The sequence below is a fragment of the Bactrocera oleae genome, chromosome 5, assembly GCF_042242935.1.
Source record: "Bactrocera oleae isolate idBacOlea1 chromosome 5, idBacOlea1, whole genome shotgun sequence".
NCBI lineage: Eukaryota > Metazoa > Arthropoda > Insecta > Diptera > Tephritidae > Bactrocera > Bactrocera oleae.
Genome location: NC_091539.1, coordinates 73,719,695 through 73,744,776, shown reverse-complemented (window position 1 = coordinate 73,744,776; position 25,082 = coordinate 73,719,695). Strand labels below are relative to the sequence as shown.

The following is a 25,082-nucleotide window of genomic DNA, read 5'->3' as shown; positions in this document are numbered from 1 at the left end:
TATAAAAATATGACAACTATCTTCAACGGCTGGCAACGACGGCTGATTGTAGCGATGATAAGCGGTGTGGCCGACGGTGGCCACTGTGCAATTAACCGCAAAATGCATTGAAATTAACCTCAATTCCATGGATGCGCAATTAATCCAATTTGTTTACGATCGGCCACAGCCATGATTCGCACACACACGGACGGACAATTGCAACCAAGCCTTTATAGAAAAAATTAAACTGAATTTCTCTTTATCCCCACATCTCGCTTCTAATTGCAAGTAATACGTACGCGCCTATCTGCATAAGAAGCTGCTTCCCAGTTGTCATTTGCAGAGGCCCCCACGAGCAAAGCGTTTCCCCATAGCCTTCTAAGTACGACAGATCTTGATTTCTGTGTGTTTTATAAAAATCACGGTGTGACCGTTATGTGCCCTAACGAAGGGATATCTCAAAGTACAGATTTCCTCAAAGGAAAGCTAGAAATACTTTTGAAAGCTTCATCATCTGTGTTATTCTTCGGTGCATCTACATATCTGATATTCAAATTTCTCTACATAAATACCTCTGCGCTATACCTTCTATACAAAATAAAAAGCCTTGGTTGAAAACTCGAACCTTTATAAATGAGTTAACTGAAAATCTTTCGATTTCGTTAGCATTTAGAGTTGAGACTTATGACATCAGTTTCCCACTTTCAAGTTAAATGATTTTTAAATGCTGAAAGCCAAAGCGAAAAAGGACAAAAGAACTTCTATCGATTTCCAACACCACTTCACTTTGCTTTTCTTATAGCACAGTCGACTCGTTTTGTACAAAAAGCTTTGAGATTGGCATAAAATATTAATAGAAAACGAAATTCAAACCCACTATTTTTGTACTTCCGCTTCCGTTCATCTATTCTCAAGGTTCTGTAAGCTTTGCTATAATTACTTGTAATGAACGATGGTTACTAAGTCTTAAGCTTTTTATGAACGGCAACTTCTAAAGCTCAAAAGTTTAACCTTTTTCGGTCGTTAAAAGAGGATATTAACAATAGGTTTCTCCAGAGTAATATTTGTGCAATATATTGACACATAGGACATTTCCAAGTCAACTTCCTTGCTAACGCTCAAATGCAAAAATTGTTTAATTAATTTTCGTAATGAGATTGAACAGCCTAGTTCAATAGGAATTCAACCGCATCAAATTTTAAGGTCTTGCAGATGGAACCACCTCAAAAAATTTTTCATTTTAAATATAAATACTTACATTTTTTCTAAGCTTTCATTATGTTCGCTCATCCAAGGGTTGTTAGTTTATTCAACCCAAATCTCTTGACTTTTCCTGGTATGACAGTAAGCATTCACAGAAAGCGACTTTACAGTTATGCAATGTGCTCAATCCTCACCAAGTACTGTCTCTTTTACTTTAAGCCGATATAAAGTATATCCATATTTAAAAAAAAAAGAAACGCTCGTGATTGCTGTCAATTAATTTTTCAACGCTCTCTATATGGATGCACCAAAGCCATGTCGCTAAACCCTTATGCATAGATATTCCCATACCTTCTAAAGGCCGTCGAACACACAATATTTGTAATAGCTTGATAAAAATAAACAAATACGGTTAATACGTAGCTCAACCACTTCATTTGATGATCATCTGCTATTTTGCCAAGCATAGTTTGCAGAGATGGAGTGGCATGATGACCACGGCCTCCTTTATCTGAAATGAACCCGTACATCACCGTAAGGAATGCTCGTAAATTTAACCGAAATGTTGGAAACATGCTTTCAGGCTTAAGAGTACAATTAAATATTAACCCAAAACTCCAGATGTAACCGTGAACCCAAAGCCATTTCGATATGTTTTCCAAAAGATAAACCAATTTAATGACGGCAGTCGGAATATAGAATCACGCTTCTAGTAACCCAATGGATTGTTAAAAAAGAAATGCTTTGTCAGGGAAGCGGATAGCAAAAGAAAACCCCCATTGGAAATTTTCAATGAAGTCCTATAAAAAATATTGTTTTATCAGAACTTTATGATCAACCAACATAATCGACTGACTTCACAACCAATATAAAACTGAGTTTGATAATGCAAGTACATACAATTGCGCCTCAATTATAATATTATGGCGCGCAGAACACTCATATATAGGTTAGTGAACACATCTACACACACAAGTTTATACTTGTAAGTTGATTTTGCCATAAATTCTTCATGGGACGTAAGCGAATGCAGGAACCGCTCTTTGGAAAAACTTTTAACAGCGTTCATTTCCATCCAAAGGTTTAGTGTTATGAAGAGAGTTGTGAAGAGAAAATATTTACAACAAATTCGACCAGTTGCACCAATGAACAGAGCGGACATGCGCAGATCCCTATTTTCCACAGTTCATTATGGCAAGTGAATCGTCATATTCTCGAGTTATGGATAAGCTAAATTATTTTTTAACAATAAAAAATAGTTAATTTCTGAGTTCCACAATAAAAAACAGCTCTTCTTTCTTCAACGGTTTTCTGACAATAAATTCCAAATAATATATTGTACATATATCTAAAAATTCTTGAAAGAACCAACCTATTCACAAACCGATATCTGTGAATTCCGGGTATATATGATGGCCCTACCAGCAAAGTAGCTCTATAAGTAATATTGTTTCCCTTGAGTGCCTTTCCGGCATACCTGAAATAGAAGAATAAAACACAATTAGAATCTTAAAAAGTGAAAACAAAACAAAACAAGACAAGTCGTAAAATAAAAAAGCAGCAAATAGTACTGCGTTCATTGGTAAGCGGCGGGATTAGGCGGTGGCTGGGAGAACAATGCGCAACACTTGCGCTTCAAATATTTTCGTCTTTTAATTTCGCACTATAGTCCATTTTGCCGGCGCGGATTATGGCCACTTCATATTCACAACTGCCACTAACAAGTCAACTGTAATGTGAAAACGCACCGGCTACAACAACAACAGCAATGGCACAAATACAAACAGTAATAGCAAGGGAAAAAATAACTGTGTTATAAAACAGAAAAAAAAAACAAATGACGCCTTTCATGACAAAAGGTAAAAAGCACATCAGACGAAAAGAAGTCCCATAAAAGAAAAATTCGAGCAAAAGATTTCCCAATAATGCAAGTGACTTTAAAACCCTTTTAGAGAAAAACCATAAACCAGTGGTATTTGTTGGTTATTCGATCATTCGGCCCAGTTTGAGTGGATTTAATATGCATTTTTTTCCTTAGGGCTTTAAATCGTTATGTGGCCTTAGTAGGTCGATCTTCAATCTATGCTATATATTTTTAATCTGATGACACCCTGAATCGAGTTAATAGAGACCGCTTACAGTTTAAGGTACGCTTTGTGCCAATGGGCAAATACCTTACCTGTTTTTGAGCTGATCGAATTGGTTACCGCCGTTTTCAAAGTCAACCTCATCGGTAAGCCACCGGCCGACCAACACTTTCCGAGAGCATGGTCCAAATGCTCACAATAATGTAACAACTTAATTTCGCTTGAATGCCTTTTTGTAGCACAAAATAAAAATATGTTTTTGTTTTTGCACAGCGGCAAGGCAAGCATTTCCACTTCTGCGGCGTCGCTGGTTTTTTCTTTGAAGCCACACTTTTAGCCTTTTTGTCGCTGTGGCGAACAACATTTCCTATCCTCCTCTCTTCGTAGCAGCCGGCCTTCTGCAAGTCAAACCGCACTTTCTTCCGCTTTTTGGCCTTTTTTTTTTGGTTTTCTTCTGGCTTCGCTTTATTTCTGTAATTTTTTACTTTTCTGCTAATTTAGCCTTTGTTGCCTTTTTATCATATTTCCACTGAAGGCATTGCCGGTTTTTGGTTAGTGTTTCATCGCAACTTGTATTTCTGTTTACGCCTCTTTGAAGAGCTTCATATTTGCCCTGCCCCTTTTCTGCTAATTTAGCCTTTGTTGCCTTTTTATCATATTTCCACTGAAGGCATTGCCGGTTTTTGGTTAGTGTTTCATCGCAACTTGTATTTCTGTTTACGCCTCTTTGAAGAGCTTCATATTTGCCCTTAAATCGCAGGAAGACATCTCACTCTCTCGGTGCTACCCATCTCTCTCTTTCTAAACGGAATAATACAAAAATACAGTCGAAGTGACGCTTGCTGACGCTTGTTTTGTTTTAATTAAAAAGTTGTTCTCTTCTCAACCCCCCACTTACGCAATTATCCGTCTGTCAGTCCGTTTGGTTAGCAGTTGCAGTTGGTCACGAGGTTGCAGAATCATGCCCACCAGTTCAGAGTTCAGGTGGTTTTGTATGAGTTTGTTGTATCGGTTAGCTACTAAACTACACACATACACAAGCACACATAGGTAAAGACTGTGTGAGCGTTTGCAAATGGCAGCTAATAATGAGCGCACGAATAGAGGTGCTTTCGTCGCTGCTGGGTGACCTCTAACCACATTGGAGGGGTCTGAATTGCAGCGCTTTTCCGCCGTGTGCGCTCATTTAAATCGGCGAATGCGAAACCAAAAAGTTGCATCTTTTTCCACTATGTTTGCGGTTTCATTTAATTTTGCGGGAACTCAGCTAAGCCAACAGAGATTTGTAAATACATGAATAAAGGTTAGGATATGACCAGCCACAAATGCATTGTAGAAGTTCATAGGTCATAGGTCATTGCAAGACCAAACTTGAACTAGCGTTGGCATAGAAAACCTAAATTACATAAAATACAAATGCGGATGAGTTGCAACCATTATAGTTACAACCAGTATTTGGCCTTAATGACCAATTAAAAGGAATCGCCAGCTGAACTCAAAAGTCTGCATGCAACGAAACTGGAATGCGATGCATTTCAAATATTTTCGAACTTTAAGTCGCAATGTTTCACAATTCGACACATAATTGTAGAGCTGTACCGGTCACCCAAAAAGTTCGCTTCTATGAAAGGGCTGCACTGTTTGGTAATAAGACTTGTTTTGATGATTGAAAATAAATCGAAAAAAAAATTTTTATGTGGTTGAAGAAATTGTATTGCTATCATAGAAAGGGCAAATGATATAACGCGTCTACCAATAAGGAGGACGTGATTTTGACAGCGCGTGGCGACCATGTTTGTTTATGGATTTGTATCAAATTTTAGTAGTATGTTCATTCGAGTTTGCCATTTCATCATGACATGGTACACATTGGTCTTCAAAGTCAAGATTTGGTCAAGATTATTACCCGAATTCACGTTTTCCGGTGGCTACTGTAATCGAAAAATCATCTTCTCAAATCAGTCCCATTTCTTGCTTAATAGCTTTGTCAACAAACAAAATTGTCGCTATTAGGGTAAGTCAAATCCTCGTGTGGTTCAGGAAATGTAATACCATCCCCAAAAAGTTACCGTTTGGTGGGGATTGTGGTATAGTGGCATCATCTTATTACTTTCGAAAAGAGGCAGAAAATGCCTTTACCATCAAAAACGGTCATTATCATACGTTGTTGACCGACTTTTTTTCCCAGAATTTGTTGAAATCGATGCGGACGGTCCCTATTTCCTACAAGATGGTGCGCCGCCTTGTCCTCAACGCCAAATATATAATATGTTATATAATAACAAAAAAGGAAATTCTACAAATACTAGTTTCATATGAAGTCTTTAGGCTGCCTGCTTGCGTCAGTTTGATTGTTACATAAATCATCATTGAATACCGCCTGCCAATGCTTTCAATATAAATAATTTCAGTAATATAACTTGAAATCATTTACGTTTGTCCATGAAAAAATTTCGAAATTTTAACATTCTCTTAAACTCCAAGCTTGACCAACCCAAAAGTTCTTTGCATTAAATGTCCCTAGAATGAATTATTGAATTTCAGAAATATATTCCACCGCATAATAATGCGTTGAGGCAAAAGTCTTCTCTACCACAAAGTGAAATTAAATCCTTTCTTACGGATTCACTAGCAAAGAAGAAGTTGACAAATCCTTTGGTGAATTCAATTAGAGTTGATGTCTCCTTAAATCCAGACAAATGCAAGGGATAACTTAAAATAAATTAAATTGACCACATTTACTAACGCATAATCATTGCAGATGCTACAGGTAGGCCCCGGGCAGCCCCAACTAGCCTCTTAGTGGGCTGCACAAGGCAACTTGCTCTTGTTGGCTAAGCAAATTACACGGTAATACAAAATTAACCAGAGGTTATTACTGGAGGACAACGTGGAAACCGCGACTGAAATTAAATATACAACAAACAAAGCTCACCGGTAGAAGCCTCGGCGCACATTTACATATTTCATTGGTCCAGTGTGTATGTGGCCAGCATTTGGCCAATGCCACAAACCCAAATAAACAAGAATACACTTACATTTGGCGGCAGCAGCGCAATTCACTTTCATGCCAGTGGCACAAGCATTAAACAAAAGCAATAACAAACCCAACGGAGCAACATAAACTCCAAAAGCGCCAACCGCCGCACGCACGCAGAGAGTGTGTGTAGAGTGGCTGTGGCAGCAAAGGAACCGCAATCGGCAGCACAAAGGAATGGATGACACAATCAAACAGCCAACAACCAAAGCCGAAAAGCTGAATGTGCACCTATACTCACACATGCACATACTACATATGTATGTATATAGGAATATGCGCACGCTAGTAAATCAGGGGCAAGAGCAGGGAATGCCTACCAGTGACACTTTTCGTTTGTAAACAAGACGACCTTTCCTCCTTTGAGCATTTGGGGCAAAGGGGAGCTGGAAACGAGCAGCGGCAGTGTGACGGCCAGCGAAAGCAACGGCAAATGGCGGCAAGCAGAGATAAAAATCCACACCGACTGCCGAAGCGCCAAATTAAATGAATTTTATTTATATGAATTGCGGGAAACATGTGCTTCAACCGCCGCCTCTGCCGCCGCCGCCTCCATAGCAGCTGTGTCACGCTCTCATGTTTACACGCTCGTACACAGGCGCTTGCACACCAACACGGATATACACGCATACACGCGCGGCTGCTGAGTGCTCGCAATTTAAGTGAAACTTTTATTGCTGCAACATTTTCGTTAGCGGCAGCAGAGTGGCTTGCATGGCCCAACGACAAGGCAAAACATGACACAAGTATCCTTGCTTACTCATCATATTAGTAACGATTCGAGTTCGGCTGAAGCACACATTGTGGCTTTTGCGATCCACCACTGCCTCCGCATCTACTTCTGTCGCCGCCGCCGCCGCCGCACCGCCTGCCCATGTGTCTGTGCCCAGCGCAGCTTCACTCGTTCACTACATGAATTTCTAGTGTATTTTAGTTTATGAACATGACATGCCGCCGCAATCCGGCCGACAAACAAATGCCACACAGCCAGCCGCCCACCGCCCACCGGCCTCCATTTGGGCTGCTATCATTTTGTCCTTTCGTAGTCTTCTCGCCTTTGCTGTCTCTTCATAAATTTCTTATGTGGCACGAAGCGCACAAGTAGAAATTACCGAAAGCCAAAAATAACACTAACACAAATACAGACGTACACACACACAGCTATACATACATACATTCGCGAGCCCCCACCTCCGACAATAAAACGCAGGAAAAATAAAACTAAAGTGGAATAAAATTATGTTGTCATGTAGCGAGAGTGCTCAGCCAGCACTCAATGCTCAACGCCACTCGACGCGAGCGGCCGCCGGTGGGGCAGTGCAGCGGTGGCCAATGCCTTTGGACAACCACACCCTCCAGAAGCCAACGCATACTTCTCACTTACAGGACGCAGCGGCAGTGGCAGTGGCAGGCAGCAGCCGCTTGTGTGCAATACCGTTACATGGCTAAGCCGTTTCATTTTGCTGCTTTGCCGTTGAATTCGCATTACATTTAGCGTGGCTCCATGTGGCCAGAAGCACTGTGCTGCTGCTCAGCAGTCGTGCTATGCGAGTTTTATGCCATACAACGCCATTGGGACAGATTTGTTGAAATGCAAGCAGAAATTATATTTGCAGATGAAAGTGCCGTTCCTGCGTCTCCGCCTCGCCGACTGGCAGTGGAATTCGAGTTCACTTTTGCCTCATTGCGGGAGGTTTTGAATTTTTGGCAGTGCTTCTAACGATATATGTATGTGTATATATTATATGTCTAGCAAAGGGAATTTATGGCTTAGAGCGCCTACAAACACAATGCGTTCCAGGAGCTTTAAAATTCCGCACACATACCAGTATGCAGGCGAGCTTATCAAAGCTTGGCTTAGGCATTCCCTTTGCCGAGCTCGCATGAAAAGACCTCAAGGTTGGATAATAATTACTCGATGCTAAACTTGAAGGTATTCCTTTTGATGATTTCCAAAGGCAGAGAAAATCTCGCTTCACGGATGAAAATTTCACCTGTGGATCTAGGTAAGCTTTAGGAAAATATTTGGATTTTTCAGCTATTAAATTATTCGGTGCTTTTACAGGTGTTAATTTTTCACCGAACTTCATTTTTCATCACTGCAAAGTGTCTAACCCTTTTAAGGCTGCCTGCGCACTCAAGCGGCTTCACATCTCAACTTGCGAAATTAATTTTCGAATTGTTGAACTCTTCCAGCAATTTACTTTCGCAAAACGCAAAAGCCAGCGCACGCAACCATGCAAAAACAAAGGAATTGTAGACATTAATAAATAATTTATCACAACTTACGCAATCGGGGAAGCAAACGAAGTGTGCTTTCGAAAACAAATTCACGCACACGCACATGCGCACGCACAGCGTTTGCGGAAATTAATGGCAAAGGTAACCGCAAGTATGCCACACAGTTCAATTAGCACTCAGCAGTTGCGCAAGAGCATCAGCAGCAGCGGCAAAAATTTGCCACAGGTTGAGTAAATCCGCTATCGAAAGCTGATTATTGAAATATACCGCAATATGCCGTCGAGGTGGGTGGGGCGACTGCAAGGCCACTTGCAGATTCCCGACCATGACACAGGAAATACGTAAGTAAACAAATAGGCACCAGGGTGAGTGAGCCATCCAACGTCCTTGCCATGCCCCGAGCGGAGGGCGGCTCTCAGAGTTCTCACACATACATACGTGAGATGAGCAAGGCAGAGCAACGACATGCTGCAGCTATCCGGCAATTGGGGAAATGATAAAAAATCGCACGACCGCAGCGCCCGCCGCAGCCGCTCCAGAGGGCTTATGACGGAAAAGCCGCAAATGCGTTGCCAAAGCAACGAAACGGACAGAAGCGACACAACAACGGCAGCCATTACATGAACGATATGCGAACATGCTGCAACAATATGTGTCCATTAATGCCCTTCGCTGGGCAAATGCCTGTCTGACGCCGGAAATCGAAAAGTAAGTGGCAGGCAGTTGGGCAGCATGGCTCCAGTCGGTTTAGGAGAGGGAATGCGCTCGTGTGAATAAAGGCGTCTCGCCACATCACTGCGACAGTAGTTTGAGCCACATAGCAGGCACACAATGCATTGACAACAAAATTGCTGTAAACAGCAACACCACTGGCTGGAGCCGCACATCGGCAACGTCATCCAACCACCACCCATCGAGAGGAAGGACTAGCGAAGGCTAATGCCTAGTGGCACAAATGCCTCCCGCCAGTGGCAGCAGCAGGAAAGCTCAGACAAATAGTCGTTACGTGTCTCTGCGCTGTACAACTCAAATTCAAATCACAAAAGCCTCAAACAAATCAGCTTTCGATTTGCAAAAACACACATGCCCGAAATCGAACTGGGACAGCGGTATAACGAGGACATGTGATAGGGAAACCTAAGCTTCATTAGCCTGAGACTTTGGCATATATTCTATTGGCTGCGCGGAATTTAACTGACTGAGGATCGACGACCCCACCGTTTCCAGTAACCCTTGTATAAATAGTAAATATAAAAATAATGTAGTTCAAGGTCACATCAAAAGGCTTAGCTTGAAGCCATGTACTTCAAATCCGATCTTTATAGAATTTGCTAAGTTTAGCTTTAAGCGTTGTTTTGATTCAAGCGGAACTCACATTTTATATGTTTGGGCCTGGATGCGCCTGAGTAGATGTTTACTGAGAGAGATGAAAGCCACTTTCTTTTGAAAGTTTTGCTAGCGGACGAATAAGCTATATATAATAACTTTCAAGGATTTCTAAAAATAATATTAATTCAGCATTTTAAATTCTTGCCGAGGTCCACTTCCTCGGGAGACATATTCTGATCGGGACTATTCCAATTTGCAAAAAAACCGCTATGTACAGGAATGCAAAAAATAGCAAACAATTCGCTCCGACGAGCCAAACAAGCATAAATGGAAAGCACACCGAGTCCATTGAGCACAGTAGGCAATTGGTTGCGAGTGTTGCGCAAATATAATTCAATCTACAGCAAATGATTAATCCGCGAACAATAGTAACAACAAGCAGCTGCAAGCAACAGCAAACCGTTAGGACACAACACACTCGGTGTAGTGACACTTTTCAATGCTGAAAAGACACTCTTCTGGCAACAAAGGGAAATTTCATTGAGTGTCTCTGAGTGAATGAAGTAGGAAAATGAAGTGCAAATTGTAGAACAGAACGATGGACCAGATAACTGAATAACAGAAAAGCAAGTGAAACAGGAAAAACATTTAAACAAATGGATTCGGCAAAGAGAAGGGGAGAGTGGCACCGAAGTGGTATCAATGCAAGAAACGAAATCTAAAAAGTGCACAACGACAGCTGTAATAAAAACATCAACATCAACAGAAGCAACATGCAATGGCCCGTTTGAGGACCAGCGAAGAAGCACATAAAACCTAATGAAACGTTAAGCGAGGACAACAAATACAAACGTACACAAATGTAATATATACATAAGCACAATGTTAACCCACTAAACTTTGCGACAATCACAAAGAGAGCGCATCACTGTGCCACATCACAATTACGGTGGTCCAAGCTTTGGTGCCACTGCCAAACTGAGGAATGAACGGCTTCTTTTGAAGTAGTTAAAGGCGATTGTCTTCGGGTTAGAATACAAATTTCTGCGGATAGTGAAGCTAACAAGAAGAAATCTCCATGGCAAGATTCCACGGAAATGAATCTATTCGTGGAACAGTCGCGCTGAGAGCTGATAATTTTCTCCTATATTCAGGGACTATATGATGGACATGCTTCGTTGACCAAGTAGATTGCGAGTAAGGCAAAATATCTACGGTGAAATGAGTGCTTATGTAGGAATGTGTGTGTTTAAAACTCACTCTCACCATAAGTGAAGAGTCATTTGAAAATCCTGTTAGTGCCTTCACCCTTCTAATGGAATTACCACAGCAAACACGTCGATAGATTAAGTGCCAAAAAGGACGAAGAGAGGAGAAGCATAAAAAGAAAGCAACGTAAAATGAGGCGACATGCTTCGGTGGTTAGGATGTTGTAATCACTGGAACTGCAACTAAAGCTAAAGTACACCATTCTTACAATATAAGCGTTGAAAGCTTGAAAAAGCACAGCAATCATTTTTAATTCTAATTATGAATGAAAAATATATTATTCTTTAATATTTTTCATAAACCTTAAATAATTTATTTTATTACTCTAGGTGAGATTTCACTCAGTTTAGAGTGGATGTTCTTGTGTATTTCTAAACTGTTAGGCACCAGAAAATAAAACTCCGGGATTCCGGGTAGCACCAATGCCTGCTTTCCAAAGGCAAAGATAAGCCGATGCAGTTCATAAATTTTCGGGTTCTAGTGTGTATGCAATCCTGAGAGCGGTTTTCGAGGTCTTCGATGGAACTCCACTAATCCGCATAATAACATTAAACAAATATTGACTGTGTTGCATAGAGTCAGATAAGCTGCGTGCAACCTTAAGCAGGCCACAATCTACTCAAAGCGCCATGTAGCAACTCACGCTCAGACACACAAACTTAATTTGGTTATGGCACAGCGTCAGGCAAATGAACTGTGCCAGCGGACAAAATGTGGCAGCATAAAATGGAAAGCATAAAGAAACCCGTTACATTAAACATGGCAGCTTCAGCACTTCGCTTGCCCAACAGCCACCCACCACCCGCAGCCCCTGTGGCATCTCTTTGCGAGCGATTGCGTCTTGAGTGCATCTATGCTTAATTGAATTTATAAGCAATATTCATTTAACAGCATCAGCAACACATACGTTAAATTACTTGCACTGGCAACAAGCAAATGTGCAACACCAGCCGACACACTTGCAGTGGCACTTATTCGCAGCAAAAGGCTCCGCCCACATGCTATTTTGCATGAAGCACTTAATGTTTAAAGCTCGTCGCCTACCGCCCGCCGCCCATTGCCCGTTGCCCTATTTGCGTTGCCTTTCGCTTTATGGCAATGCGTCCTTTAATGCAATTTCCAATATTGTTGTTATATTGTAGTTATATCGGTTGTTGTTGCAACTGTTGTTGTTTGCGCTCATGTGACTGCTGCATAGCGAATATACGTAGATTTTCTTTGGCGAGTGGCAGCTGTAGCGTTGACGCTGCCACATGCTTAAAAGCCAGCACGCAGTTGCCACCGTCGCCAGCAGCCACAAGGCTATACCTACAAAACACCACTATTAGCACAGCAACACTCATAAAAAATTCAATTAAGCGTTAAAGGCACAAAAGCCAACCAAGCCAGCATCATCAATGTTGACTTTGACGTGAGCAAAATGTGCAGACCATAAAGCGAATGCCGGCGGATGGAACGGGGCGAGGCAGCTGGTTAATGCAACACCGCCCGGCGTTCGTTTAACTCTTGCCGGCTTTATAAATGATCTTTTGATCGTTTTTACAAAGAAATCAAATCAAAGTTTACCACGCATCGAACGAGAGCGGCAGAGGGAGAGGCACAGAGAAAATTATAAAAACATTCGCCGTTTAAACTTCTCCTTTAAGCACAGCAAAAAGTCAAGAAAACGTACTATTGCCGACAACTTCTGTATCAATTTCTACTTTTGACAAACGGAAATAACAGCGACCCTTTGTGGTTTCGCTCTCAAAATTTGTGGACAACTAGCACCAATCCAACATTAGCACCATTTTGAAAAGAAAGGTTCGACTCTGAAATTTGCAAAAACTCATAAAACCTTTTATATAAAGACTTCGAACGACAGCAGTTGCCATATCAGCTAAATTACCAATTCCAGCGAATCAAGTCGTGTCTTTATTCGTCAAACTTTTTCCAAATTTTCAACAACTAACCCACAAATGAATGTCAGGAGTCTCAAACTAATATGGACAGACAAAGGATTTCAAGAATTAGGTAAAGACTTATTTAGTAGATCCAGTGTTAGATACTTTTTCTGAATAAAAAAAAATTAAATAACTGTAAAATTATAAGGGTGGTCCATTGCAATGGCCCAATCATATCGACTCTATTATTATCCTCATTTGGAAATTATTATAATGTTTGGAAATAATCACTACGTAATGAACTACCCTGTGTTAGTTGTAAAAAAATACTTTGACCTATTTTTTAAATTTATTTCTAGAGGCTTATAACAGAAACAAACACATTAAAGGTAATGGATTTCATTACCAACATTCCAAGTGGATTTCTGGGGGACTTCACAATCCGAAAGACACTAAACTAATTTCGCAAGCGTATCGTAATTCTCCATATGTGCAAATTGTCTCCGCAACTTCGCACATTATGGCATACAACAACAGCAACTGCAGAAGCAAGCTGAACAAAGGCGATAAGAGGAAACACAACATACAAGTATTCGAAGCTAATATGCGAAACTTTTGTCGCTTTTAGAAAAAGTTGCCAAAACAACGCAGATGAGCGTATTAGCGACGCAGCTAGATAGATGTGACTAGTGATGACACGCGGCCCGTTTGGATAGAATCGAGCGAATTGCAGCTCACATGGAACAAGCAAAGAATTTGCCTCTGTGGTGCACATTTAGAGACATCAACTTAGACTCATTCGACATGAATTAACATGAAAGTGTAGGAAAAATAGAAATTCAAAAGAAAACTGCGCATTGATTTATTGGATGGGTGGCGGGGATGCCGGTGCTGAAAATGATCTGAAACGATGTAAGTTATGACAAACCAATTACTCGCACCAGTTCCAGGCACTCTACATCCCTAACCACTTTTCAGCAAAGTTGCCACAATCTCCCGCTCCCCTCACATCCCTTGCGGTTGTACCGCTTGGTGTTTCCATTTCAGTGTGTGTATTAAGAACTCCCGTGATCCTTCTGTACACCTACGAACCACACCTGTATGATGGATGCACACACACACAAGACAGCTTGTGTGGTTGGAGTGTTGCTTGCGTCTTTGCTCTTTAAAAACTTTTCCAGATGTCACAAAAAGTGTTTGCCAAGTATGAAAAGGCGAATGAAAAAAGTTCATATTTGCACCGCCTTCTTTAAATCGCAGCTATTTGGAGGTGGGGAATATGAAATGCCAACCTTGGCGTGTGAGTTCTTATTTATTTGGTAGCTTCCAAAGCGGCTGCAAGTATGAAGGAATCCTTTAGAATTACAAATAAGTTGGTAAGCAGCGCCCGCATAAAACAACAACTTTCTGAAAAACGCAAGCGTTTGTGGTGTAGCTTATGTTTTCCGGCACGCAAAAGATAATAATCACAGCTGCAGCAGCAACATGATGCTCACCTCAAAACCAGCAAACAACAAGTAAGGCCGGGACGGGAAGGGCAAAGCAAATCTTCTATTAAGATATCATAAAAGCAAAACTTTAGGAGAAGAACCTCAAGATTGAAGTATGAAACAACTAAACTTTGCACAGCAAAAGAATTCAAGTAGCAGCGCGACCAACAGCACCAACATGTGCAGCTTTCATTTCGACGTGCTGCACCGCTGCTGCGTTTGTTGGCTAAAATGTGGCGTATTACGGGCATAATAAGAACGAATTCCGGAAAAGTTTGCAACGTTTGCATTTGACTGACATTTGATGACATTTAAATCGCGCCGGAACGCAAAAGTCGTATGCCGCAATGCCGAAGAAACCGAAATTTCCGGTTCGTAATATGGATATTAAGTAATGCTTGAACGTACTTCCAGAAGAGGAGGTCTCTTTTTCTTGGGGTAAGTGTTAAGGCTCGTCCCTAGCGAAGATGCGAACTACTCAAATATTCCTAAAAAAGAAGTTACAAAACCTTTAAGGGTTAGGTGGGTTTGAAATTTTCAAAAAATCGATCTTTTTGCTATTAAATAGTAAATAATATTTCTTATTAAATATTAAAATATTCTCCTGAAATTTCAAATCGATTCCCTCGGACTTTTCGGAAGTACCGCCCATCAGGCCACATTAGTGCAGCACTTAAACACGTTGAGCTCAAAACTTAGTTTTTTATGTCGGTGAACAACATTTCTCGAAAAGTTATGAAGCGATTTCGTTCAAAACATTTTTGAAATAACATTATCTAGTTATTGCATGAAGGTTTTTCAATTTTTTTGTTGCAACCAATTTTTTCGAGCTCATACATAGCGAGATTTTGACCAAAAAATGTGTTTTTTCGTTCAAAGTCTGTCAAAAAATTCTATTTTTCGTCCAATAACACGTTTTAGGTACTAACGAAATATTTTAGGTATTTTTGATTTGTATGAACCAATGACAAGTTATGCTGTCCACGGCAAGAATATTTTTTTGTTTTTGAGATGTCGAAGGAAATGAAGTTTTCAAATAAAAGTATCACACAATACTGTTCAAATCTGTGTCTTGAATAAAAAAAAATTGTAAAAATACCCCTTTTTGAACCTCTAAAACCCACCCCTTTATTGGCAATATACCTTTGCAGAAAGACGCCTAAAAGAGTAGCGTTGCATGTCCTAAAGTCATGAATGACCACTAGGAATAAAAATAATTTACAGATTGGTAAACAAAACATGCATTCATTTGAGAGTTCACGGTAGCTTCAGCCAAACTGAATTCGGTTCTGGAAAAAGAGAGTAGACTTGATTTGGATTTGAAAATACAAAAGTTTTTGTGACAAAGGTTAACAGCAACACAATTTAATCTGATCAAGTACTGCATTTAATTTCTGCGGTCTATTAAAACAAGGATGTCACTAACTATGGCACTGTGGTTCGCCTTACTTCAACACACAAATACATGCATGTCTATGCCTCCGTGTAGGCTCGTACCAGCTGTCGGCAGTCTACAAATAACTGTTAAAATAACTGTTTTATACAACCGTTAGTTCGAAAGAAAAAGGAAAAGACCTTGGTCCACACAAACGCTCCGCTGCAGAAGCCAAATAACAAAGGTGCAGATGAGAACTCGGACTCTAGTGGTGAGCCGCTGCCAAAGCGGGTGCGGCAGTCCTGCAGAATGCTTTAACCACTGCTTCGCATTGTCGCTTTGGCAAACATCCACATTCCTACAACCGCCCCACCTACCCTCCAAGTCCGTTCCGGCTAAGATCATTTGAACAGACATTAACACATACATACGTAGACGCTAGCTACCCAGCAGCCCTCAGCCCTCATTTACAATTCGAAGAATGAGTCTCAAAGCAATAGTTTGCACCGTGAAAGAGCGGCATCGGAGCGGTGAGAGACGAAGGGCTGTCCAAATATGCCATTAAAATGCATTTCGTTGCAAATAACAAATGCTAAAATGCCTGAACGACATAAAAGTATAAACATACATAGGTAGTCATGTCTCTGAAAGGCCGTGCTCGTACATGAATATGCCTATGTACATGTAAATATAAAACAACTTTGGATCTTTGCAAATGGACTAACTGCCACCTGAACAATGCGCAAATGTGCAAAAACTATTTCACTTATGGCCTTGCATGTGCAAATCGCCCCCCGGACTGTCCCACACGCTCGATACTTGTCCAAATTGCATGCGAGTTTAGGCTGCTTTGTCATTTGTCACAGCAGGCCATCAGCCAGGCTTCTTTGCAGCAAAGCCGACGAGTATTTCCTTTCATCTGCCAGTCGAAACTCATTTTCATCTAATTTTTCGCCTAACTTTTAATTACCCTCAAAAATGTCACATCTGCCATCGTGTTGACATTTTTGTTTTTGCAGTTTTTGGTTCTCGTAAATGTGCTTGCTTTGCTCACCCACACATCTGCACTGGCCCCACCAGTCCCAAAATTTCTTGATGAGGAAAACCTCGGAAACCTTTTTGTTGCAGTTTCAAATTAATTTTGCCATTTGTTGAGGTTATGGCAGCACTTCAAGGGATTTCCTTCACGAATCTCAGGAAAGCTGAGCCAACGACTACTTTCTAATTAAATAAGCAGGCGTTAGAATGAGAGTCCTGTTAGAGCTCAGAGAAATGCAATTCATGCGCCTTAAATTGATATTAAAGCAGAGAGCCAACGACGACTAAGCAATTGTGTAGGCTTTGAAACGACAACAGAGACAAAAAAGGTTTAGGAGAGGAGACTTACATCTTCCGTTTCTTTTGTCTCTTTTGGGTAAACCGCTGTCTCTTATCGCCGCTGCGTTAGTTAGTCAGTTTGGATCTCGAGCAAAACTTTGGCAGGATCAGACACTTCTACGGAAAGCTCCGACACAGCTCCTTGTCATCTATGTGATTCTTGCGTATATAAATTTTGCAGCTGCGTGTGAGGTTTTAAAGTTGTACTTGACGTTTAAGCATTTGACTTTAAGTTGGCCAATTGATTGCATACATTGTCGCTCCTTTAATGAACCCAAAGAAATTAATTAAAAGCGTTTGTTGTCCTTCCACACCACAGCAACGACACCATCAACAACAGGCAATACCACAGCGTCGACACCTTAGCGCAGCGAAGCTTCAAAGGACCAACAGCCAGCCACACATGCGAAAAACGAGCATAAAAGCACACACATGCACACATATACGCACGTAACCGCCTTGAACGCGTGGTTGTTTTAAGTAAACGTAGACTGCCGGACTATTAACGCCCATATGCCGCACATGTTGCACTCACACACACAAAGCAACGCCCATCGAGCACAAAGCAGCCGTTTTCCAAGAGAGGCGGAATGTTGATATTGGCTGGTGATGTTAACGACTTCACAAGCAGCGGACGAGCACGGTGTGAGCTGGGGCGCCTGGTGCTGGGAAGGGCGGTGTTGCTGTTGATAAAATAATAAAAATGTATTGGCGACAAAGTTTCAACATCGGCAACACGTTGTCGCACACCCACACACACGAACTGCATGTGAAAGTTGGCGAATTACAAAAAAAAAACACACGAAAACAACAAAGAGCTTAACTAACAACGGCTCCGATCCACTTATACGTTAGACAGCGATTGCGCCATATGCCGAATGACTGGATATTCAGCGTGGCGCACTGACAACACGAAAGGCAGCGAGGGCGCGTAAATGTTTTTGCGCTCGATTTCATTGAATGTCAGCAAATTAGTTTGTTGACGGCGATGAGCTCCAACGTGGCATCGGTCAAGCAACTTTCAACGGTCCAGGGTGTGGATGTGAACATATTTGTTAAATGGCACTCCGAGTCCCACAATCGACATAACTGTTGGGGTACAGAAAAAAACCCTCCGCTCAGATATCGCATTTATTTTTTTCTTTCGGGCGTGCTCATATTTGTTTTTGTAGGCTCTTTTGCAGCTGTTTAATAGCTTTTCGCATCATTACACTCCCTTGACCCGCACCACCGCTGTCGGCATAACTTTGCATCGTGTGCTTGTCGCCATTCGCTTAAGTGCCTCGTTCGACATCGGCGCACACCCACTTGGCAGTTCGAACTCGTCGGATTTAATTGCTCTCGTGGTCAATGCTTGATTGTCATTAACCAGATTGCAAAGTATGCTTTATTGATTTTGCGATCCAGAAATAATTTCATAATTTTACAAAACCCGAGCCCCATTCGGCTATCTCTTAAACCAATCACATTAAAAAGTAATGCAAGTTCTCAGTAATGAGTTTCGTGGAATCTTTCGTTCTTTGCCCCTCATCTTTTTGCCTTGTCAAGAAGCTCTCTGTCACCTAAAGTCACCAATGATCTGACGAAAAAGTCAAAACCGCGTTATTGAAAGACCCTCCGAAGCAACTTCGAAACTGCTACGCTGCCTTATTAGTGGAAGGTGTATACATACGGAATTACATTCCATAAACTATCCGGCTGAAGTGGGAGCAAGGGTGCCGATGGATTGCACTCATTATGTTGGCTCATAGACGGGCCAATGCATCGCGACGCCGAATTGAAAAGTGATCCGTCATTAAAACTTTAGCCGTCACCTCCTCCTAGAACATCCAGCCACTTTCTGTTACTTCTCGCATACAATACCGCAGACGCGGCGACCTCTGTGCAACATATTGTCGCAGTCGTGCAACAACAGTGCAAGAGACGTTTAATGTTGCTGACTGAGTGCGCCTGCCTGCTTAATTGGCGGAGTTTATTGACTAGCTAACTGACTGCCTGACTGACTGCTTGGCGGACGCCAGCCATTTGTGACAGCAGAGCAATTGCCGGCGACTCTCCACCACTAACACCAACATCAACTGTTGCTATCACCAGCTATTACTAATGTCGTTACTGTCGCTTCTGCTCATCGCCAACTCTCATTCATTATTGTTATGTTTGCAGCTGTTGTCGTTATTGCTGCCGCTGCGCTGCCACGGTATGTGCTGCATGCGAGAAGTCATTAAAAAATCAATTAACTGTTGGGGATAAAATGCTTGTTTGTGTTGGCACTTGTCACTGTCCCTCTTACCTCTTCGCACTCACCCGTCTACACCCGATGCCGCATATGCTGTGTCTGTTGTGAGTGTAACAGTAAATTTACAGTTACTTTAATGTGCAACACTGGCTTAATGGCGAGAATTCCATGACACATTGCCTCGGCTAGTTCCGACGGCTCGCACTCGTGCATTCGTATGTGCGCCCTGACAGTACGCTTCTAGGAGCATAAGTATGTGCATGATCCGTTGTAATTTATATGCGCGCTCAATTAACCACTCGAGGCGGCTCACTTCGTCAGCATTTAATGCTTGTAAGAAGATGAAAATCCACCATAGCAGATTATACAGTTCTAAAGTAATGGTATGAGTTTCAGAAAGTATCGTTTCAAATCCTTTTTGACATATACTACCTTCCAGTGATAATTGGAATGGTTTTCCTTGTCGCGTTGGTGCTATTTTCTGTTAGGTTGATTGGAACCTCGTTTTCTCTGCAACCTGAGGGGATGAACTATATTTTTTCTTTTTTGAGATTCAAACAAAGAAACTAAAGTGTAATTTTATTTTCAAAAAAGAATTCTTAACGCACTAACGCATAGACTCTAGTGATCACAGCAGCAATTTGAAAGTTTAAAATAACTCCAAACGCATTTCAGAATATCATGTGTAGAAAAGTAAGGTAGGTCAAATAAAGATATTTCAAATTGGCATTCTGTATGTGTTCTGACTTTAATACTGCCTTTAATACACTGGAATGTAGAGACCTGTCAATTTATTATTCTCACTACAGTCGGTTCTACGGTATCGGAATAGAATGGAATTATACCAGCTAAGTAATTTATTTCGCCGATCTCGCTCATTGGATTAAGTAAGTGGATACCTGTTATTTTCGTGGGTGATAACTTATTCTTACAAGCACTTTAAATACCTGAAACTTCAAGCCGTAACTTGGTTCCAAATTTTACGTTTTGCCAATAACTCATAACTGACTGGCGTGCTCTTCCCGTCAAATATAGCAACAATAATCCATTTAAAAATTTTCATCAAAATAAACTGGAGCTGGAAAAATACGAAACGGAAGATTAAATTATTTGTGCAAATTAGCCTAAACAAATGAGTTCATTAGGGTGCGAAGCGGAAATGACGAATTTCAAATGCAGTGCCACTCCAACAGTAACGGCAGTCAACATCCCCGCCAGAGTGCCGCACAATGCAGCCAGACACGTTCAAACCAACAACACCAACAAACACTGTAAAACATGATTCAGAGGACAATCGTGGTGAAAGGGTGAGCTTTCACCCCGCAAAAGGACGCCAGCGAAAACACAGCAGAGAGCTGAGTGAGTGCGACGCGAGCAGGAAAAACATAATAAATCAAATTTCCAGAGTGATACACCCGAAACGCCACTGCCAGCCAGTCAATCGCAAAAGCATTTAATTACCAATATGAGTTGGTTGAGCTGCTGGGATTTGCAACTGCGGTAGCAAACGTCCAGTGTAAAAAGACTCCAGTGACTTTCCCTGCCGAGCTACCAAACTCCCTTATTTATTTATTTACATTTTGCATACATGAAGAATTTCGCAATTTTTTATATGCAAGCAAGGGTTGGGCATGTTGCGCATGGACGAGACAAAGGAGTGTGGAGCGACAATTGCAAATTACTTCAAACACTTTGCAACAACAAGCTTTGGGTGGCTAAAAAACGGAGTTGTCTATCGTTCCTGCTGTTAGCCCTTTCAACGACGTATACCGAACACACACACACACAAACATGTGTGTATGTGTACAATTCGTCCGAGCCTGGCAATATGAACCCTCGGTGAGCTCCTCAGTCAGTTGGGATCTGGCAAACAGCGAACAGAAAGTGAGTTCTGCTAATTGAATCGGTTGAAGCCGAACTCATCGCAAAGCAAGACATGAGCATCCCTAAATAGAAATCGAAATAAACAATAAAACTTAAACTCTGTCGTAAATTTGACGAAATTTGTACAATGTTTTCCACTTTAAGATACTTGCAATCCTCAGTGCTGCATATTTGAACACACTACGGTGACCCCAAAATCAGCCAACCATTAATATGCCGTTATTTGCATTACTGCCTCTTCGCTGCAACTAGCACACATGTCACACTCCACATCTTTCACCATCCTCATCGGCACGCACATTTGGTTTGTCCATGCCGTATTTTCACTTTTGTTTGCCACACCACCTCACGCTCCCCTAACCCGACACCGCTTCTTTTTAGCTGTCATATTTGTTTTCGGTTTTGTTACCGTTACCGTTGCCGCAGTCGCATCGCTTTGCCAATTTCGTCTGTTTGCAATTGTAATTTTAATTCACCTTCGCTGCCGAATATGCTAATTTCATACGCCAGCAACTCGACCGCATCATCACTATTAACGACAGGACAAACCTACGGATGCCACAACCGCGGCATCATACTACATACACACACACATGCATATGTATTGATAATGGCGCAATACTGCCACAATATCGGCCTCGTTAATGCACTGGCATTTCGACGAATTGGTGGAGTTGAGTTGTTGGTGTGCAAGTTCTCGAGCCGTGGACGGGATTCGGCGCCAAATGATATGCATGGCATGTTTTTTCAGAATCGCTGTCGAGATAATTACATTGCGCTGAGCATATTCCGGACGCGCTGACCAGCTGCCAGTTTACCCATTTTATTTTATAATATGTATTGACACATGCGCATATTCTGATTGCAGATCGCTTAAATAAAGACGTCGCAAATATGTGCATATTAAAAAGCTTCCGACCAGTGCGACTGAAAATGCCTCAACTGGTATGCCAATGTTGTCGGCGAAGGTTTTCGCGTAACAACTGATGACTTAAAGTTAAAATATTACTAAATTCAAATAGGAAATAATTAATTACAACAATATTGTGGCATTATCAAAGTTTCAAATGCAGGGACAGTAGATTGCTCAAATGACCGCCTGTAGCTATGTTTCCGTTCAAAGTCCATGAGAACATTAAACCGTATTTGTTATTAAAAATTCGACCCAAACTTAATAGAGTATTCTTAACAACAACAACATTTATAATTCTTAATAGTCGTAATATATAGAGTTCGCTACTGTTCTATTCAAATTTAAATATTATATAATACATACATAATTTTTCAAAACAGCTTGAGTATATCTTAAATTCTGCTTAGTTTAGGTTTTTTTATTCATATTTTTATTTATTTCGTTGCAGATTGATTTTATCGCCTAGTTTGATGACTGTAACAGTTCTGCAACAGCTGCATATTCAGACACCGTGAGTAAATGCTCAAGTGTAGTGTTTTATGAAGAATATACTAAATTTTCGTTTCAAGATATCGAAAAACATTTATTTAATTATTAGACTTATTAATAATTTCAGTACAAGTTGAGAAATCTTAATTAAACGTATGTTTCTTGGCACTCTGAGGAGGATGGTATTGCAGGTATGCGGGATGGAACGATTGTCACGACCTTAAAAGGTCGAAATGTTGCCCTTAAGTATCTGATAGAATTTATATCGTTTCTCCAGTTTTTGTTGGACCTTCTTTCATTTTCTATCTTCTGGTTCACTTTAGGTGAACATGATTTATTGAAAATAATACACTTCCAAATAGAAAACAAGAAATTGATTTTGATTATTATCATTTTTCAGAGCTTAGTGCGTTGCTTTGAACTATAATCCATGGAATGGAATTGAATTTAATTGGTCAGTCTGTGTGGTTCCGACAATTACTTCTTGAAGACACGACTAAATCGATTCAAGTAGCCACTGTAATCAGTTATACATACATTTTATATAATGATTCCATTTGTGCTCATAAAGTGAATATTTCGGATTCACTCTAAGATATAATTAAATAATAATACAATACAGACTTTGTCGATAAATTTTTTATTTAAAGCATTTTCATTTTGCTATTTTAATGATTATACTCTAGCAACATGTTGGTACAGAGGATAATAGCTTTGTTCAACGAACGGTTATTTATATCACCTTAAACTTACCGAGATAGGTAAGGAGTTATATATATTAATATATAAATGATCAGGGTAACGAGACGAGTCGAAATTCGGGTAACTGTCTGTCCGTCTGTCCATCAGCCCGTGCAAGCTAATGACTAAAATAAAAAAAGTAAAAATTGATATATATTAGTGAAACTTGGTACACGTGTTTCGTGGCACCCAAGGGGGGTGGGTATTGCAGATAAGCGTAATCAGACTACTGCCACGCCCACAAACCACCTAAATTAAGATATAAAACTGTAATTCAGTGCAAACGATCGATTTAGTAAGGGGCACTTGTGGGCTAAACACTTTTTAAAAGTAGGAGTGGCCACGCCCTCTAAATGGTTACATGTACATATCTCCCTAACCACTAAAGCTATCTCAACCAAACTCGCTGAGAAATATTTTTTTTCATTTCTTTATACACTGTAAAAGATGAGAAAATCAAATGATAACCACGCCCACTCTCCATATAACGGTTTTGTTGAAAATTACTAAAAGTGCGATAACTTACTGAATAAAAATCCACAAACCCTAAATTTCTTAACCACGATGGCAGGAAAGAGCTTTATAAGATCCGGTATAAAAGTTGGACAATGGACGTGGCAACGCCCACTTTAAAACTTTGCACAAATTGTGCCCTTAAAATACTTAATCTTACGCTCAAAAATAGTCGAAATCAGAATATAACTTTTCAAGGACCCAGACACCAAATATGTGTGCGTATGGCTGATTTTTTATCGAACATATCGGTTAGTCTATGAGTTCTAGTATTGAAATTGGAAAATATTTTTGTACGCTTGTGTCTAAAATGGCTTAAATCGGGTCAATACTTTCCTTAGCCAAAATACCTAATATAAATATTTTCGAACTTCCGGTGGACTTTAAAGCGCATCTATCGGTCAACATGTTAGAAATCTTAATTCCGAAAGAATATCTTTCTAATAATAGTGTGTCTTCTTGTAATACTTCCTACTTTTAACGAAAATACATAAGAAAATCCAGTATATCACTTTAACTTGCGAGAGTATAAAATGATCAGTTACACCCGAACTTAGACCTTTCGTACTGGTTTTAAATTTATTTTTTCTTAAAAGAAGCATTTGCCATATTTTTCTAATCTGTTTTCTCGTCCAATATATTGCAATTCCTGTTTTTACAGACAAATCCTCCGTGCTTCCATTCACTTTGCTATGATGGTTACTTTGAATCTAAACCCAAAATGACCAACAAAACACCTTGTCATGTCTACAATAGCTGTCAGCTGATTTCCAGGTCCATTGGGATACCACTGGTATCGCCTTTCTAAGTATTTGTAATGGCAAAACAAACTATGGCATTTAATTAAAACTACATCACGAATCATTCACTCGCTTCTACCAACGCGGGGATAAGGAAGAGTCGGTGAAATGAAACTACTTACATTCTTGTTTAAATATTTGCCAGCATGTATTACTGTATGTATTTAAATGTGTTTTAATTCCACTTCTTCTACTTCAAATCTCATTTTGAATTCGAAATCAAATAGAGAGCC

At 40.6% G+C, this 25,082-nt stretch overlaps 1 long non-coding RNA gene across 2 annotated transcripts in view; it reads right to left on the bottom strand.

Moving 5' to 3' along the window:
• Nucleotides 1–2,448: 2,448 nt before the first annotated feature.
• Nucleotides 2,449–25,082, bottom strand: part of LOC118681283 (uncharacterized) — a 90,746-nt gene continuing 68,112 nt past the window's right edge. For both annotated transcript variants that reach the window (XR_011396480.1, XR_004976968.2), the window contains exon 2: nucleotides 2,449–2,662. This is a non-coding gene — a long non-coding RNA (uncharacterized lncRNA). The remainder of the gene's footprint in view (nucleotides 2,663–25,082) is intronic.